The 19,586-nt window shown below is 42.8% G+C and overlaps 1 protein-coding gene across 12 annotated transcripts in view; it reads left to right on the plus strand.

Moving 5' to 3' along the window:
* The first annotated feature begins 674 nt into the window (after window positions 1-674).
* NIM1K (NIM1 serine/threonine protein kinase) overlaps window positions 675-19,586 on the plus strand; it is a 34,338-nt gene continuing 15,426 nt past the window's right edge. For 5 of the 12 annotated variants that reach the window (XM_074570852.1, XM_074570854.1, XM_074570853.1 and 2 more), the window contains exon 1: window positions 15,122-15,210. The gene's annotated coding sequence lies outside the window, so the exon portion shown is untranslated. Of the gene's footprint in view, window positions 904-10,684; window positions 10,839-15,012; window positions 15,211-19,586 lie in introns of those variants that run through there. The other 7 variants (XM_074570851.1, XM_074570843.1, XM_074570846.1 and 4 more) reach the window with 6 other exon arrangements.

A 19,586-nucleotide genomic window follows, 5' to 3' on the forward strand; every position in this document is an offset into this window, starting at 1 on the left:
ACAGGGAGTATCGTGAAAGTGTAATGTGCAGTTAGATTTTTTTATTGGTGTTGCTGTTTCCAGCAACTCTGTTCTTAAACTGTAGCGTTTGCTGCTAGCAAATAATTTAAAACCCAAACCAACCTGTTGATAATGAGAACACAAATAATTTGTAATCAAACAACTGGCAGCTTGTGCAGGTCCAGCCTGTCCCCACTCGCCAGCTCCCGTCTAGCCCGGCTTCGGCCACGGCTGTTCCCAGCTCTGTGACCGCGTTCGCATGCTCGCCATGGCCCTGCGCTCAGGCTGGGCCAGGGTGATTTCTGCCCAGCGGGTTTTTAACTCGAACATAGCTGTCTCTGCTGGTGCCTCCTCCTCCTTTCAATGAGGGCTGGCGGCCTTGTGAGGAAATAATTTGTACCGTCAAAAGACCTGAAGTAACGACGGGTGGTGCAGGCCGTGCACTCCCAGGGTGCGGGTCTCCAGCTTGGGACAGGAGAGCCCGGGGGGTGCGGGGACCGTGCCCGGGGGGCCGCCTGCCGGGGCCGCCGCCGGCGGAGCTGTCCAAGGTTCGGCGGCGAAGGCGGCCCCTCAGCCCGGGCCGTCGCCATACTCCCCCCTCAGCCGGGGCTACCGGCCCCCTCAGCCGGGGCCGCCGCCATACCGCCGCCTCAGCCGGGGCTACCGGCCCCCTCAGTCAGATGGCCGGGAGCCGCACAGGCCCTCCCCACCTCTCCCGAGGGTCGCGGGGGAGGAAGGCCCGTCCCCATCGCGGGAGGGGAGGAAGGGAGGGAGGCGGGCAAATAGCGGGCCGCCTGACAGGAGCAAATGGCGGGCGGCGGGCAGGGGTGGCAGCGCTGAGGCCCGCGGTGTGGGGCTGGGCGGCGGACAGGGGCGGCGAGGCCCGGCGGAGGCGGCGGTCAGGTACCTGCTCTTCCAGCGCGGCCTTTGCCGGGAGCTCCGCTTGAGGCCCGGTGCCTGCCCGCGCTTTAACCGGGGGGTGGCGGGGAGAGCTCGCCGGTGCGGGGCGGCCTTCCCCCTGCCGCTGGAGGGGCTCTAATAGTGTCAGTGGTACTTCGCCGTGGCTTTTTTAATTTGTATGTTAATTGGCGAGGCCCTCTGCTGGGGGCGTAGGCGGTGCCCGTGTGGGTGGTCTTTATGTGTCATGTAAATGCAGATTATTTGAGAGACACCTGCGTTCTGTCCGACGCCCCCTTCTTATCCTGGGGCTGATCGGAGCCTGAAGCCAAAATATTTTCAGTCTGTGAAGTCCCATATTGTGTTTAACATAAAAAGTGTATGATTAATTCCACAGAAGGAGCCAGAGCATGCTTCAGTGTTTTCTGGGTTGGGATATCATTCCTGACATAGCGTAATCTATTCATATGGTTTAGAGCGACTGGCACCATTACTGCCAAACGTCTCACAGCGGGTGTCACAAGAAATTGGTAGTTTCGGGACTGACATTTCAGTTGATTCACACCAAATAAATTTGTTGACATCACGTGTGTCACAGCATGTTTAGGTTGTTCCCAACACGGCTCAGGAGGAAGACTGAAAACCAGGGCTCATTTTCAGGGAGAGAAGGGTGTTTGTGTATGTGTGTGTAAAACCCTGAATTAAATATCAAAAAGGGTCCTAAATTACATCTATAGTATTTTTTCTTGCACTGGGTAATTTCTTTTTAAATGTTTTCTCGGATCTGAAGCTGTTTTAGGAGCTGAGCAATCCCATGGCTGTAAATGAGCGAATAATTCGGCTGAGTTTATTTTTCCTGACCACTTAAATATCATCATCCATCTTCTAGTGCCTTTAATTCAACTGATACTTCTTTTCTAAATACTGTTTTATCCCACATATAGATGTGAAGACCTCAGGATTTTAGTTAGTTCGAGACAGTTGGTCTGTTTGGGAATTAGGAACTAAGATACCTGACTATGCAAGTTTTACTATTCTTAGAGTTACTTCTTTGGGATCTTTTGAGTGTTGGTTTAAAAACTGCAGCTTCTGGTGTATTTAAAAAAATGTTGTCCCGTTGTGGGGTCCTAACCTTTGTCATATGAAAATACTCAAAATAATTTGGTAAGCTAACACAGGGCCTGCACTACTGCAAATAAAAATAATGTATTGTAATACATTCTGATCTAGTGATTCCGTTTTGAACGCAATTTGAATGCACTGGGAAAGAATTGGTTGCTTAGTGCTCAGAGGGTTGTGAGGGCAGCGCGGAGTCCAGTTGGAAGCCTGTAACTAGTGGTGTTCCCCAGGGGTCAGTACTGGGTCTGGTCTTGTTAAACATATTCAACGACCTGGATGAGAGGACAGAGCGTACCCTCAACAAGTTTGCTGGTGACACAAAACCAGAGGAGTGGCTGACACACCAGAAGGCTGTGCTGCCATTCAGCGAGACCTGGACAGGCTGGAGAGTTGGGTGGAGAGGAACCTAATGAAGTTCAACAAGAGCAAGGGTAGGGTCCTGCACCTAGGGAGGAATAACCCCATGCGCCAGTACAGGTTAGGGGTTGACCTGCTGGAGAGCAGCTCTGTGGGCAAGGACCTGGTGGACAACAAGTTGACCATGAACCAGCAATGTGCCCTTGTGGCTAATGGTCTCCTGCAGTGCATTAAAAGGATTGTGGCCAGCAGGTTGAAGGAGGTCATCCTCCCCTTCTACTCTGCCCTGGTGAGGCCACATCTGGAGTAATGTGTCCAGTTCTGGGCTCACCAGTTCAAGAAAGACAGGGAACTACTGGAGGGAGTCCAGCAGAGGGCTACGAAGATGATCAAGGGACTGGAGCATCTCTCTGATGAGGAAAGGCTGAGAGACCTGGGTCTGTTTAGCCTGGAGAAGAGAAGACTGAGAGGGGATCTCATTAATGCTTATAAATATCTTTAGATATTTAGATATATAAATATATTTAGATAAGACATTTATAAGACACCTTTAGAGCGGGTGTCAAGAGGATGGGGCCAGACTCTTCAGTTGTGCCCAGCGACAGGACGATAGGCATTGGGCACACACTGGAACACAGGAAGTTCCATCTGAACATAAGGAAAAACTTCTTTGAGGGTGACAAAGCACTGGAACAGGCTGCCTGAAGAGGGCATGGAATCTCCCTCTCTGGAGATATTCAAAACCTGCCTGGACGTGATCCTGTCCAACCTACTATAAGTGAACCGGCTTTGGCCGGGGGTTGGACTAGATCTCTGAAGGTCCCTTCCAACCCCTACCATTCTGTGATTCTGTGATTGTAGCCACATTACAATATAATACACTGACCAGTTAGCCCTTTGCTATAGAGGATTTTTCTTTGGGTCATGTAGGTTGAACTTCATGGGATGATTTTCTGCACTTCACCACTTGGCAAATGAGATGCTTTTTGGAGTGAAGGTGTACAGGTTCCCACTCCACGAGACACAGAGTGCTGACCTAAGCAGATATGGCATCGTAGCAGCTGTAGCGCTTCACCTGGGGAAAGCACAACTGACAGAAATGGTTGTAAGATATATGTTAAAAAGGTGCTCTTTTCAGCAGGATTTGCGGTTTTTGCTCTTTTATTTGGAGGCAAAGTTACACTGGGGTGATGGGAGAAGTGGGTTACTGGGTTATTGAGAAGTGATGGGATTAACTCCTTGCAGCTGGAAACACCACACAACTTTTGCATGGCCAGTCTTGGCCTCTGGTGTTATTCCAGAGTCCTAGAAGTCCGGAATGTTTGCTTCTCTTCTTGATTTTTACTGCGAGGCAGGGAATAAACTTCAACTTTTGAAACTCTCGGCTAACACTGAGAACATCTTCAGCATGGCTTTTCTGTGTGTTTGGAAAAAAGTAGTCATCCTTGCATGGGCAACTCTCTTTTAGGACACTCGGCAAATAATACGAATTAGCTCAGCCTCTGACTGTTTCTGTAGAGTAGGTAAATGGCTAAATGGCTTTTATTTTCCTTTTCTTTTTTTTTTTTTCCTTTTTCTGTACTTTATTATTGTTACACAGAATAAGTTATTCTGCAGGCAGGCAGTAGTGGAACTGAAAACACTGTGCAGCTTCCTGACTTTCTTTCATGACTTTTATGTGCAGCATAAAATTGAAGACTCTTCTCCTCATACCAAGGAAAACAAGTTACTGAGAAAGGTAACTCCAAAATAGAAACCAGTGTGTCTCTTGCTTGAAATATGACAGGACTCTGACTAATGTGGGAAGCATAGGGTAAGAGTTTATTATGTTTATAAAATAAATACCTATTTGCACACTCAGTACCCTGGAAAATTAATTGGAAAACACTAATATTTTTCTAAGAAATAAATTTCAGGTAACATCCAAGGATGTTTCATTGCTTCCAGCATTCATTCATAAGATGAACTTCGCTTTCCTTCTGGTTTTGAATTGGCATTTTAAGATGCAGAGAGAGTTAGAGATTATACCAATCTAGATATCTGCAATGAAATCACTGTAAGTATGTTTGTGCTAGTGATAAATCTTGTTAATGCTGCATGGAGATAGATCTGCTCGGAGAGGATTAGTGGGATACATTTTCTGCTGGTTGTCATGACAACCATAAATCCATGCAGCTGTACAGTGGTGTGTTAATCCGTGCAATTTAATCCAGTTTCCAAATTAGACCATCAATATTGAGCTGCTAGATAACAGCTGGTTTAAATGCTCTCCTTTCCCTTCTCTTAAAATAGTGCCTGGAGTCCAACTGAAGCACTTCAGATCTTCTGGAAAAGACGTGTTAAGTCATGGAGCAATTTGTTGCTCTAATAGCAGTGTATGACTTGTCTTAGTGTCTCAAGCCCGATACTTTTCAGGTGTTTGTAATAGGTCATTGCTCTTAGCCTAAATTATGATGTCATTTGTGTTTTAGAGATTGTATCAAAAGTTTAAAGACTCTTTAGTGCCTCGTTAAGATAATCTGGTTATTACACTGCGCAACAAGTGCTGATACTATCATGAGGTTTTAAGCTTTTGTTGCAAAATGAGGAAGTATTTCATTTGGAAGGAAGTAAGAAAACGTGAGTATTCCCTGCAAGGTGATTCAAGCATGCTTGAAAACTTGTCTGGCACTGAGCAATTCAGGAGAACTACTCCTGTTTTGAACGGATGCTCAGTTACAGATCCCTCTTTTATTATTTTGCAATTACTATGTTATTACTTCCATAGTTTTTCCTCTGGTTTGCTGCGATGCACTCGTGAACTTCAGTGTTTGTGAAAGCTTTCATGAAGTCAAGGTAACCAGGCCCAGTTGATGTGTGCAAGGTGGCCTCTTTGAGATGCTGCATTTGCGTAACATGACAGCCCTCTCCTCCAGGGTTTTTTTGGGTAAAAAACTGTCTGGATGGCCGTGCCCAGAGAGTGGTGGTAAATGGAGTTAAATCCAGTTGGTGTCCGGTAACAAGTGGTGTCCCCCAGGGCTCAGTGCTGGGGCCGGTTCTCTTTAATATCTTTATCAATGATCTGGATGAGGGGATCGAATGCACCCTCAGTAAGTTTGCAGATGACACTAAACTGGGTGGGCGTGTGCTTGAGAGTAGGTTGGCTCTGCAGAGGGATCTGGACAGGCTGGACCGATAGGCTGAGACCAATGGCATGAGGTTCAACAAGGCCAAGTGCCGGGTCCTGCACTTGGGTCACAACAACCCCATGCAGCGCTACAGGATTGGGGCAGAGTGGCTCAAAAGCAGCCCGGCAGAAAAGGACCTGGGGGTGTTGGTGGACAGCCGGCTGAATATGAGCCAGCAGTGTGCCCAGGTGGCCAAGGTGGCCAACAGCATCCTAGCCTGTATCAGGAATAGTGTGGTGAGCTGGACTAGGGAAGTGATCATCCCCCTGTACTCGGCACTGGTGAGGCCCCACCTCGAGTACTGCCTTCAGTGTTGGGCCCCTCACTACAAGAAGGACATTGAGGTGTTGGAGCGCATCCAGAGAAAGTTGGTGAGGGGTCTGGAGGACAAACCTTATGAAGAACGACTGAGGGAGCTGGGGTTGTTTAGCCTGGAGAAGAGGAGGCTGAGGGGAGACCTTATCACCCTCTACAACTACCTGAAAGGAGGTTGTAGAGAGATGGGGGCTGACCTCTTCTCCCTGGTGACAAGTGATAGGACGAGAGGGAACGGGTTCAAGTTACATCAGGGGAGGTTTAGATTGGATATTACGAAATATTTTTTCACTGAAAGGTTTATTAAACATTGGAATAGGCTGCCCAGGGAGGTGGTGGATTCACCATCCCTGGAGGTATTTAAAAAAAGGGTAGATGGGGCACTTAGGGACATGGTTTAGAAGTGGTTTTTGTCAGGGTAGATTAATGGCTGGACTTGATGATCTTAAAGGTCCCTTCCAACCTCAGCAATTCTATGATTCTATGATTCCACATATATAATATAATGCTGTTTTCTATACAGCACAGTTGAAGGAATCAGCTTTTTTGAGTCCTGCCAGAAGTGATTGCATTGGCAGTTGTCTTCTCTGCCCTGCTGGGCTACTGTGAATTGAGTTAATTCTGAGAGGGACAGCATGAAACTGTGCGAACAGTTACAGAGGAAGAGTCCACCAGTGCTTTTAATTTTCAATTTTGTTTTTATACGTGACAGAGTTTTCTAAGTTGTTTTTTCTTATTGGTTACAGGTTGCACAGAATCCTTATTTAGAAACTTGGTTTTGCAGAAGTCAAGTTGAAGAGCCTCTGTCAGCTCATGCCCAAGTTTTGTTCAATACTAAGGTACAAAAATTATGCTGTAGAATTGAGCCCGGGGCTGTGCTCTGAAATAAAGTTCCACTTCTCTGGGCAAGCATGGCATAATTGCACTAAAGGAGAGCTGATCTCTTACCAGCATCGATAATGTAACATTCAAAATGAGTGATCAGTGTTTAAATCCCAGTGGCTCATTTTCATTAGGATTTAACAGGGAAGCCTTGCTTTTCCAAAGGCAGTGGAACAAATAAGAGGAGCAGGAATGAACATTATAAAACAGTTTATACACTTCCTGCCCCAGCCAGTGATAAACCCTTAAAGTCCTCTCTCTCCTCGCACTCTGCCACCTTCCCTGGGCTGTCACACTGCTGTGCGTGCTGGTGGCCTTGGGCTGCTCTTCCCGAGGCTCTCGAGGCAGCTCTTTCCACTGTGTTTGCCCATCCTGTTTTTACTTCACACACAAAGCATATGGATGCACCAATCTCGTACCCATGTTAATTTTATTAATTTGTTAGCAATTAGTTCATTATTAAATGTAAATTATTTTCATTAATTTTTATTTTGTTGACCTTAAGCATAAGAAAACATTCTTGATCGAGGACTTAATTTAGATCTGTAGAGTGCAAAAAACCTTCTGCCATCAGCCGTTAGTAACAGGTTTTCAGCTGTAACTTGCTTTTGCTGCTGAGTTTTTGTCCTTATAGTTCATACCTTCATCGTGCCAAAATTATACATTTATTTTTGCAAACATTGTCCATCATTTTGCTCCCAGCACTCCTGCACGATATCGTGGAATCGCCTCTTTTTATGGTGGAATCGCAGTTTTACAGCTTCGTGCCTCGGCTGGGAGTGGTGCCTGGAGTGAGCTCAGGTGAGGGTCAGTCTCTGGATGCCCCCTTAAACCCATCACCCTGGTAGCTGCCAGGGTCCATAAGGCTGTGGGCCACCACCTGCAGGAGCCAGGCCTGCGTTTGCTCTCCCAGCACTAGTATTCATAGTCATGATAGGATTTAGCTCTATAGTTTCATCATTTTACTATTTTATAAGTTGAAAAATGTAAGGCTATTACTTCTTTGTCAGCATTTTTTCCTTTTGGGTGCTGGTAGGCTGGGAAATGTCACAGCCCGGAGGCCTGAATGTATAATTACAGGTTTGCTTCATTGTAATGTATTTGGAAATACCTGTTCTTCAGGCAACTATCACCCAGTTAAAGTGGTGTTGGAGAATAGTATGTATTGATGATTCAGTTACCTTTTATATTTTCACAGTGTTGGTATTCTTTACATACTTGTGTTTGAATACATAGTTTTCCTCTATATAACTGTTACTTGACATTTAGAAATATCCTGAGATGTGTGCTACTCTAAGTGCTTTAGTTGCAGAGGGAAATGGGGGTGGGAAGCAATGAGATTGTGCAATGTTCTTCCTTAAATTCTGGTTTCTAGATTTACAATATCTTATGTTTTCCTTTCTAAGAATGGGGTGGAAGGAGAAAACACTCTTCAAACAATTGTTTTAATCCTCTGCCTGTAGCTCTGACGTGAGTTTCTAATGTGTCTTACTAGAGTGTAGTTTTGGGAAAAATAGTGAAAATAGCATTTAAAAGGTTCTAATGGTCTGGAAGGTATTAATCTTGTTTTGGGAACACAATATCAGCTGCTGTTTCATCTTTTCCATTTTAGTACCTCTCATCAGTGTTACCTTCATGAAGACCAAGAGAACAAAGTGTAAGATTGTTGGTGCAAATAATGTGTGCAGGTTGTCTGAATAAAGTGCTAAAGCTTCAGAGCGAATGTCGTCTGCCATGCTTGCTTCTTGTTTAGGCCTCGGCTGTACATCTCTATCCTCTCTTGGAAAGTACAGCCCTAGGATAAGCAAGGCAGTAAATCTTTGAGCGTTAGTACTTACTCTCAGCAGTGCACGAGGCTGTATGAGCTACAAAAGAGCATGCCAGAGGGGCATGGGGATTTGAGTTTTCCAGGAATAATCAGCCCCTCTGGGTGTCATACTTTCCACTCTCATGAAGAGCTGCCCAGAAAAGCTGTAAGGTGTTTACTTAGAACTTACTCCTTGTGTCATTGTCCGTAGCTTGTTTACGCGTGGGTGCCTTGTACAGCCACAGCACCGCACTCAGCACGAACATTGCAGATTGTGGCTGTATGTATTGTATCCTTCTGCTTGGAAGGAATCAAATTCAGTGTAGGCTTCCTTCACCTGTGCTGGTGCAGCGAGGGGAGAGGGCAGCTGCACTCTTGTCCTTAAGGACTTGTAATCGCATTTATCACGGGGACTGCATTTCTGCAGGTGACATCTAGAGGCTGGAGGCGCAAATGGTTGGCTCACCTGAGGCTGGGGACATTCTTGACATCTTGAAAAAAGCTCAGATCCTAGCAGGATCAGATATTAAAAAAAAAAACACATCAAAGGAAAGCATTTCAGTAGTGCTAATGCAACGTGTCAGCTCTTCTGCAGCGTATCAATGGCTGATTTTTATCTTAATTTGAAGGATAATCAGCTCCATTTGGTGGAGATTTCCTTGACAGCAGTTCAGTTGTAATTAACAATGACAACTTGCGTCAGTAATCAAGATTTTTTAAAAGTATTTTATTTCAAAGCCTTCTTGCTTATTCTTCCTTGGGTTTGCTTTGGGTTTTTTTATTCCCTCATGCTTTTTTCTGTCACAGACCCCTTTTGGCTGCTTGATGCCACTTGAAACAGCTGATATCTTGCTGAGGAGAAAAAAAAGATGCAGGTTTCCTTCAGAATCGAAGTGCTGGAGCATCAGTAAGAGCTGGGTTTGGCCTTTTTCCCAGATGCAGATTATATCATCCTCTTTGCTGCTCTTGGTCTCCGGTGACCCAGGATTTAATGACCTCCTGAGGATATGTTTGGCAGAAAATTGAAAGCCTGAAGTTAAGAGATACCTGGAAAGTAGCCTTACACTTTACATGAAAATGTAGTCATCAAGCAAAATATATTGAATATATATGGGAATATAGAGTGGAGTTGCCAAAACCTCTATACTCAACTATCAGAACAAATACATTGTAACTGAGACTGAGTTCTTGCCAAACATCACATTACTTCATTTGGGTGTCTTGCATAGAGCTATTCCCATAAACCTGATGCCAAGAAACTATGTTTTTACTTTTCTTCATGTGACAGGGGTGATAGTCTGGTATGTAAGTTTTATGTATAAATTGCTGTATGGGTCTGCCTGACAGTCAGTGCATTGTCCTCCTCCCAGCCCTCTAGAAACTTGTTTTAATGGTGCTTGCTGTTTTTAAGGCATGCCTGTAGGATAGTTGAGCAGGGACAGAATTCTCCTGCATGAAAGACTGTGTCTGAAACCCTCCAGGTTTAGGACAGGGATTCAGATACACCACCAAAGTCTGAGTAAGTGCTCCAGTCATGAGGCTACTTCATGGTATCTCTTTCAACCTGGGTTCCGTCAGTTTTGTTTGTTTTGTTTAAAAACATATGGAAGTTGTTTTAGTCCAGATGTGGAATAACTTCAGGTTCTTTAAAGAAACGGAATTGTCTTTGTCAGCTCCACGTAACTGACATATGATCCAATACAGGACATTTACAAAAAAAGAAACTGTCTTGGGATGTTGACTCTTATGCTGTTCATAGGGAAAAGATACTGGGATCAATGAAACTTAAAAGTAGAGCCAACACATCACTAACTCACAACAAGAATGTAGCTTCCTTAACACGTGTGTTGTTTCAGAAATTGTTTCCTTCAGAGAAAGGCCTTTCTTGGCAGTTCCCTTGTTTTCTTCTTTGTTATTTTTCCTCTGTTTGGTCTGATCTGAGAACTTCTTAGTAATAAAAGCATTTGCATGGCTGGATGAGTACATTGAATGATTTTGGATGTGCTGTGTTGAACTAGGCTGCCCACAGTGACAGCAATATTTAATTGGAAAGTGCTGCAGCTGTTGGCACTACAACATCTGGGAATGAATGGGAGAAGCTGTTTCCATTGAGCTCCATTCCGTGCTTTGCTCTCTTCAGGCAAGTGAAGAGAGCACTGGCGGTCTGTCAGGAGTAAAAAGCCTGTGGTAACAGCAGCGGGTGCTTCAGTGGTGGCCAGAGCCAACATGGGAAGAGGAATTCCAGCAATCTACAGTTCTCCGGGGACTAGCGGTCTTCCTTGGATATTGCACATGTGAGTCTGTGGTGGCTATCTGCCTACATATGTGTCTGTGTGGTGGGTATATTGTAAGATTTAATTGAATTTGGGATCAGAAGGGTGCGAAATGGAAATGTTGAATTCAGGGCTGTAGTACAGGGGAAAAAAGTTGAGCAAGAACCCTTGAGGTCGCACACTTGCATCTGACCTTGCTTTTGTTTCACTGGTTTCACTGAAGGAGCCTCTGTTTCTCTGACATGTGTGTCCATGCAATGAGAAGGGCTTTCTTCTGATTTGATGTTACCATTCAGGTCACCTTAAAGACAAGTATAATTATCTGCAAATGTGAGGAGAAATGCTGAGAAAGGTTTAAAGTCAGAGCCAGGTTTGGAGAATGCGTTCAGTATCTGTGTCCAAGCTTTGAAATCGTGCACACTCAGGAACGAACTTGGTGTTGTGACAGGTAGTCTACACAAAATGGTATTACAGAAGAGCCTGTTTTCTGTCTGCTACAGCATGAAAATGAGAATCAATTGCTCATATTGGAGTCTTCTTCCACCAGGGACCTGAGCTTCAGTTGGCAGATACTGAGATGACAATTAGTTGCGATACAGTTCCACAGAAATTTTATCTTTCAGAAGTGCTTTGTGAAGAATCCCTAAATTTGGTAGCTTTAGCACTGGGAGTTCACTTCTGGTTTTGGTCTCCGCTAGTCGTCCCAGCAGTAAATACAACATGGTGTATGTAAGGGATTTCAATGCTGTGAACAGGCACTGTCTGCCAAGGCCTCCTGAATTTTAAAGCTGATTTGGGCTCTAATTCTGTTTGTATTTGTAGGCAAGTTTTACATCTGCCACCAAAATTTTCATATGTGTAAGGCACTCTGCTAATAGAGGGATTGATGAATGTGTTTCAGTTCAGAAGGGATATGGAGATGCTCAAAAGATGTCTGTATTTTATCTGAATCTTGGAATGCAAACACTAGGTCATCTGGTGAAACCATTTGAGGAAGGATGAAAAAATGCCTCTGTTTACATTATTTTTTCTGTCTTCCTTGAATTAGTATGTCAGAAATTAGATTAAAAATATCTAAGTTACTCTGAAATAATAATTGAAAGAAAATTTTGTCAGAACTGGAATTCTCTTATGGGCTGAAGGAATAGAACTCAGCTTCATGAGCCCATATTAGAACTCCCACTATATATGTTTTTAATCTGCTTCAATAGTATTATAGAACTTTTCAAAGAAAGCTCAGAATTCAGTCTTAAACTTAGTGTTGTAGTATGAGAATTTCATAATTAGCAAATTGTCCTGGATTCAGATGGGATAGAGTTAATTTTCTTTCTAGTAGCCGCTGTGTTTTGGATTTAGTATGACAATAATGTTGATAACACATATTAGTTTAGTTGTTGCTAAGTAATGCTTACATAGTCAAAGACTTCCAGCTTCCCATAGAAGCTGAGAGGGAGCATAGACAGCACAAGCTGCCATACCAAAGATGTCATACAATACATAATGAGGGGGTTTGGGGGGGCAGGGATCCTCAATCACTGCTAAGGATGGGCTGGGCAACTGCTCATCGGCTGGTGAGTGCATCTTGTGTTGTATCACTTTATTTTGTATATTCTTTTACCATTATAATAATAATAATAATTATTATTATTATTTTCCTCTTCCATTAGTGTTATATAGAACTGTCTTTACCTCAACCTACAAGGTTTTTTTGCCCTCGTTTTCTTCCTCTTCTCCTTACCCTACTGGGGGAGGGAGGGCATAGAGAGTGGGCAAGCAGCTGTGTAGTCCTAGTTGCTGCCTGGTGTTAAACCACAATACATGTATTGCCACGACTCCTTTACATGGTGAGAAATTCCATGTTGGTAACAAAATAGAAAAGGAGAACAGATTCTATCTTCATCAGAAATGAGACTCCATCGTTTGCATCTCAGCTATCAGGCCAGCAATCTTTCACATTCAGTTCCCGGAGCTTATGAAACTTTGTCATCATCTGTGTGTGCATCTTAAGCATACACTAACAACTTACTAAAGCTGTTGGCTTAACCTGTTTACTTCTCCAAAGTGAACTGTGCATACAAGCAGTAATTTTGTGCATTTGTTTGTTATAATGGAAAAATATGAAAAGCACCTTAAAGGAATTTCAGGAGTATCATCCATCGGGGTAGTAAGCGGGAACTCTGACATTGCCTAGAGTGAACAATAAGTTAGTCTATGTGTACATCTAGTTTTATTTTCATGAACAAGAAGAGAGCACAGCGTGGAAGGAGAGGTTGTCATTTTGCTTTGCTTTTGATTTAACAATGCCCACAAATGGTGTGTATGTTCAATTCTGTATCACGTTTATGAAAAAATTCTGGAGTTCTATATGGAGAGTGCAAGGTGTGCAGCATATAGGGTTGATGCTGGCTTTGAGATGGGAGCAGGCTTTCAGAATAACGGTTCTCTGGTTTTTACCATGTTCACTGTTGTAAATGATTGTATCTTTGCTTTTTGAGTGCCTAGTGGTACCCCCAGGTTTAAAAATGAGAGACAAAAATGGATGAAGTTCTTTATTCCAGTAAACAGTGATGAGAAACAGTTCATGCCAGCCATATGATTTAGAGGTTATGACAATAATCTCTTTCCAGTCCTATTGAGCTCTGCATGTTGTCACCAGATTAAGTGGTATGATTAGCTGGGTTTTAGTGTTAATTTTATGAAGGGGATGCAAGAGACATGCGTTTTCTTTCTTTTTCTCTCTCACCTAGTGCTGTGTCACTGAGAAATGTTGCTGCCATGGAAAGACATGAGAGTAAATATTATTGATGAAGGTTCAGTCAGAGGCCAAGCTTTGGAGGAGCCAGAAGAATCTGTTAATCTTTACGTTAGAGGCTGAAAAGCTTAGTGCCAGCAAAACAAGCAGTTCTGGCTCAAGGCAGTGTTGACTGTTCACATGTGGTATGTCATCAGGCAAAATTAAAGACGGTGTCGTGTCTACTCTGAGCTGCTTACTGAAGAATTGCTTCCAATACACCTCTTTAGGAGCTGATCGTGAATTTGCTACCTGAGGGATTTCAGATTCCTAATGGAACACGGTTTCTAGATTGAGAGTATAGGAGATCAAACAAGTCAGTCACCTCTCTAAATATAGCTATCTGTTACCACAAATACTGCAACTCTTTGCATGTCTTAATTTCCAGACCTGTTTTCTGCTATTGTTCTTAGTGCTAAAACAGCATAATGTCATTTATAAACTGCTGTGAAGAATAAAAAGTTTTGTTCTTGAGTTTACAGTTCTTCACCGTGTATTTTTTTAATAATCAGGATGGTGGAAGGGTGCCCTTCTCAGGAAGAGAGTTGCCATTATGACTTTGAGCTCAGGGGTGAGGCGTCCATCACATGCCAACTTACGCTTTTGCTCTGGCCGTGCCCAGGCTGCCGTCCTGTCCAGCACCTGACCAAGTCACAGAGTTTGTCCTGAGAGAATGTGACCTTCTGGATTGCCAGCTGTACTTCGTTCAGATTTCAGGGCAACGTTAAGCATTTCTCATCTCGTTTCGTCTTGCTGGCCTTGTGGTGTTAGCCTGCTAAGTTTGGAAAATCTGAACAAGCTGTTCTGTATCTCTTGATCCCATTTTCCTCTATTCGCAAAAGCTGTGCTAGAAACCTTATTAGGTCTTCTAACTTTTTATTTTTAAATGTGCAGTCATTTGAACTGCAAGTGACACTGTGATTTGTTTCCTTTACTATTATACAAAAGCACCGTTATGGTTTTAAAGTCAGCTCTTTTGTCTCAGTATGTTTTCCTGTGAACATATAATTTCATGTGCTACCACGTAAACAGCAGTCTCATTCTTAAGCATCTTGATAAAAACCCCACCCAACAGATTTTCTAGTGAAATTATAATGATAAATGGAAAAAAAATTGTTGTGCGCAAGCAATTATCACCATTAAAGTAGTACAAAATCATAATATTTTGACTCTCTACATTTTATTTCTATTTTCTTTCTCTTTTTTGACTATGCATTTTCTTTCTTTTCTTTTTAAAACACTAATTATGAGCTATTGCCACTGATTGTTTTCCTGTCGTTTTCTTCTTGCATTACAAAGTAAAATGAAACTAGAGAGTTTTTTGCCTTTCATTGAGTTCTGCTGGACTCAGACAGCTGCCTTTTCTTGTGTTGATAGAAGGCTGCTAGAAAGGGGTAGAGCACTAAGGAAATTCAGGATAGATTAGTCAGTGCATGAAATGCTAGAAGCATTATATTGTCATCTATTTAAAAATAGATTGCTATTTCAGAACTTTAGTCTAATAGGAATAGTTTATAAACTCTTCTGCGTGTCTCTGTTCCCAGATGCATTTCTGGGTTCTAATCTGAAATTATCCTGCAGATTTCTTCAAATTGAGGGAAGGTGAGGAACTGGACTATCTTTCCTATAGACTTTGACATAAACTTGGGATTTTGGATCGTGTGATGTGAATGGTGGTTGTGAAAGTATAGATGCCACGTAACTGTCTGGATCAGAGGGAGTGGATGTTTGCAGGGAAGATTACGGTTTAAAGATGTTCTAAAATTGGTTTATGCTCTACTTTTGCCTGTCTTGGCTTTTTGCTTCATTAGTGAATCTCCACTTCCTGAAACCATGGAATGTAGTTCGTATCTGTGTAATACCATAGAGTTGGACTTGTGCTTAATTTCCATTTTTGCAAGTTTGTCAAAATCTGATCCCCAAACTTGAACATTGAATGTGTTATTTTGTTAAAATGTTAATGAGTATCATCTGTCTTAGCTTTTGAGGTGTTTTGTGGTTTTCTGTGTGGTAAATTTTACAGTCTTTTGTATGGCAGTTCAAATGCCACATGATATATATTTAGCAGTTCCAAAAAATCTTTGGAACAACAGTTCCTTTTCCAGTGGATTTAATTAGAAAAATTAAATGGAAAGAACACTGACTGGTTTCCTAATCCTGCTGGATACTCAGATTTGCCCTATTCTTTCAAATGGAACACAGTTTATGTAAGTCTTCAGTTTAACAAAAATAATAAATAGTCTCCGTTCCAGGACAGGTACTCAACAAATCTTAACAAGATTAGCTAATGAAATGAAATAGTATCCAAATTTATTAACATTAATATTTATTCAAGTCAGTAAAGCCTTTGCTCTTCAAATGTGATACGAAAAGCAGGATGGTTTTAGGGATTTGTGATGTAGCAATTTTTTAGCATGACCCTGACTTTCAGTGGATCAGTAGCAAGCTGAGTATTGCTTGGACCTCTGAGGCGTTCCTCTTCTGCACTTCAAGAGCAAGAGGGGTATTGGCCTGTGCCTGCCCTCAGACCCTGGCTTCCCTGATGATCCTTGCAAAAGGAAAAGTCAGTTGCCTAAACGTGTTGGGGTACAGGCTCCTTGGCACACACTACTGTATTTGGATAGTTGGTTTGAGAGACAATATTATGAACTTTTCAGGGCTCCAAAACCAGACAAGTTTAAGAGGAAAAAAAAAAAAAAAAAAGGCTTATTTTAGTAGGATGCGCGTCAAAGTATTTGGCTGCAATACTGAAGCCAAGATTGTGAAAAAAACCTAAAACTTGAGTTGTGCTCCATCTTGTTTGGGTTAATATCCCTCACTTAGGATCCTTAGTATGCGCCGCAGCAGCTGAAGCTGCGAGAACACTTCAGTTGGCAATAGGCTGTCTTGCATGTTGCTTGTTGCCGTTATACCCATTATACTGTTTCTCTAGATGCCAGTTTCAAAAATACCTGTTCTAATTTCACTTCTGATCTCACTCCAGTGGAAAGGGAGTCTTTAACTGGCAACATTTCTTTGATATGCAGAGATTAGTAACTTATGACCTGTAGGATGTCAAATAAGATCAGATAGATTGCTTCCTGCTAAGCTTCTTGCTGAGTCTTGAAGACTTACTATGCATTAAGCAGTTTCCAGAGGTTAGTTGAAGCTTCAGCGATTCTGGCGAGCTTGTGCTTATTCCCCTGCATGGCTCTGTGCCTGCAAAGGTCGGGGAGGATGTACAGGTGACAGACTTTGTACCAGGACACTGCTTGGTGCAGAGGTTTCTCAGTACGTGGTATCCAAATACAGGTTCAGAGGCAGGAGGTGGTGTGAGGAGCAGGCGGTCCTCATGGTGAGAGGATCACGTCGGTCTGAGAAGGCAGCATGCGCACGTATTGCTCAAGAAATACGGCTGGGACTGTTTTCCATTTCAGTGTTACTTTCGGATGGGTTCTAGAGATTTCCAATGTAATTGTCTGTTAGATAAAAAGTACAAATGTGCATCTTTCTATCCAGGTTGTGTTCTCTAAATGTTCTAAAAGATCGCAGTACTGCAGTCACATTAGGACATTTAAAATTGGTAAGCGTATAGCAGTTGCAATGACACTTTCAGGAGATAGTTCTTCATTCTTCAGCATTTGTAAAATCAAGCAGACGGTTTTTATGGCATTGCTCTGTTTCTCCGTGGCTCCTGCTTTTATGTGGGTATTGTACGTCTTCCATCTACACCTTCTTTTAGTCAGGCTCAGTAATATAATTACTGTAATGCAGTGGTTTGTTAATGCCAATTCGGGATAAATCTCAAATGTCTCAGACATTACTCTGAAAAACTGGAAATGCCAGGCAGTATACAGTACATTTCAAAGTGCAGTGCAGGATTTATATCTTTCCAGATACTTCAATAGAAAATAATAGCAACTGCTTATCTTCTGCCCAGATCCATTTAAAATTTTCCTTATGACTACTTAACCTTTTACTACACAGTACTTTTGAGGAGTGCATATATATTGATGTAACTAAGCTTGATTACAAGAGATAACCAGAGTTATTTGTAATTGCTAGGGCCCATCTAATAAGTAAGTGGAAAATAGCGAAAGAAAACTGTGATAAACAATATAAACCAGAACATTTTCTATTTCCTTTTGTATGGAAATGCATTTTAGGTTTCTCTTTCCTGCAAACAATGTCAGGGTGATTTTATTGCAGGCCATCTGCTTACTAATGCATATCTGCCTAAATATACAGTCATTGTCTTGAAATAAGTAGAGCCTGATTTCCTCAGTGATTTCAGTGGGACTGAACATATTCCCTTGCTATACTACAGCTTGCTATTTCCAAATAGTTTATTTTATTTTCACTGAAAGCCTATGAGTCAAATTAATTTTGTGAAGTAATTGAATTAGATGTAAATTTTGTCCTGTTATTTAAAAGGCTAGTAAAGACTTTGTTGCATCTGTTTCCTCAGAATATATGTTTAATGGAAGCTGGTTTTACCTAGGAAGAACAATTCTGTGGCAAGTTGACCGATTTGCATTGTACCCTGGGGAACGAAATAAAAGAGACCGTCCGGGTTGAAGTTTTGAGAGGGTAAATTTTATTTCAAAATGCAGTCAGACTTCAAATTAATCCCTCCCATGTATTTCAAAGACCTAGGAAATCAATGGGTTCTACTAATAAATTGGTTTTTTGTCTTTCCTTTTAATGCAAGTTTCTGCATTCAAAGACTATTCAATTCAAAGTCTAATTAATTCTCTCTCTAGCTGTTTCTATCATACAATGCTTCAAAAGGATGAAAGAGATTATTCTTCCCCCCGTATTTAGTTTCTACTTCACAGGTCTTACTGTATTAGCTTAGTATAGTTTGTGTGATGTTGATTGTTGTGCATTTATTTTCTTTTCAATATACTCCATCCAGTCTACAGACTGGATTTGGTGTTAGACTCCACCAGCTGGGCCGTGCCCCACCTGTGCTGGTGTCAGCTCAGCTGGGGCTGGGGGGTTACATTGGAACACTGAGGGCTCTGTGCAGCCTGTCTTCCTTGATGTTCTCACATCCAAGAGCTTATTCCAGTCCATCAGCAAATAACACCTGGGGAGGTGGAAAGGTGAGTGTGTGCTGCACCCCGATACCAGTATAGCATGAACTGCCTGTCAGTGGCCCTGCAGGACTCCTGTGAGCTGCTGCTGTCATGCAGACGCTAGTACAAGTATTGCCTGGGAGGTCAGTGTGCCTATGGCAGCCCAGCCTGATGGTTCACCTACTAGGTGGCTCTCTGTGGGCCAGGTTGTAGCACTCACAGCCAGTGACTACCTACTAGAGGTCATGGTGAGATTTTTGAGGGGTGGAGCACAGATTTGGGCACACCTGTGGGTTTTTCCTCTATTTCTTGTTTCTGCTCTTGGTGAGAAGGAGGTTTGACTAAATGAACGTGGGATCTTGCTTGGATCTGCAATCTTCCACCACAGTGACCTGTGCTGAGAGGTGCTCTCCATGCTCCTGGCCTGTCTCCAGTCAGTGGCTCTGGGAGCAGGCTGGTCAGGTAAGATCCTTCAGTGAGAGCTCAGGTTCCATCAGGGAAATATCTGTTTGCCTTTAGGGGTCCACATCCCAGAATGCATGTGGGATCAACTCAAAAGATGAGGATTTCAGTCTTTCTGATGAGGTTGGGGGGACACTCAGTCAAGCATCCATGTGTATTCTGCTTCAGTATGCAGGGCTTAGGCTTATTAAACTTCTAAATTGGTTGCAAAGTCTGTTGTCTTCTCCTCTTAGTTACAATTGTAGAATAAGTTGTGGGCTAGAGTTAGTGTGTTCCAGGGTGGGGTTTTTTTTGGTTGGCTTTTTTTTCCTTTTTACACTAGGATTTCTGATTTTCTTGATTTGGCAGCAGCACGTAGAACAGGCCTTTTGTTGTGGTGAAGGAGTCAGTCAGTACAATAGAATACAACCATTTGTTACCTCCTCCTGCTTCCCCTCTTGGTGCTGCAGCAACCAA

Source organism: Larus michahellis, chromosome Z, assembly GCF_964199755.1.
Source record: "Larus michahellis chromosome Z, bLarMic1.1, whole genome shotgun sequence".
NCBI lineage: Eukaryota > Metazoa > Chordata > Aves > Charadriiformes > Laridae > Larus > Larus michahellis.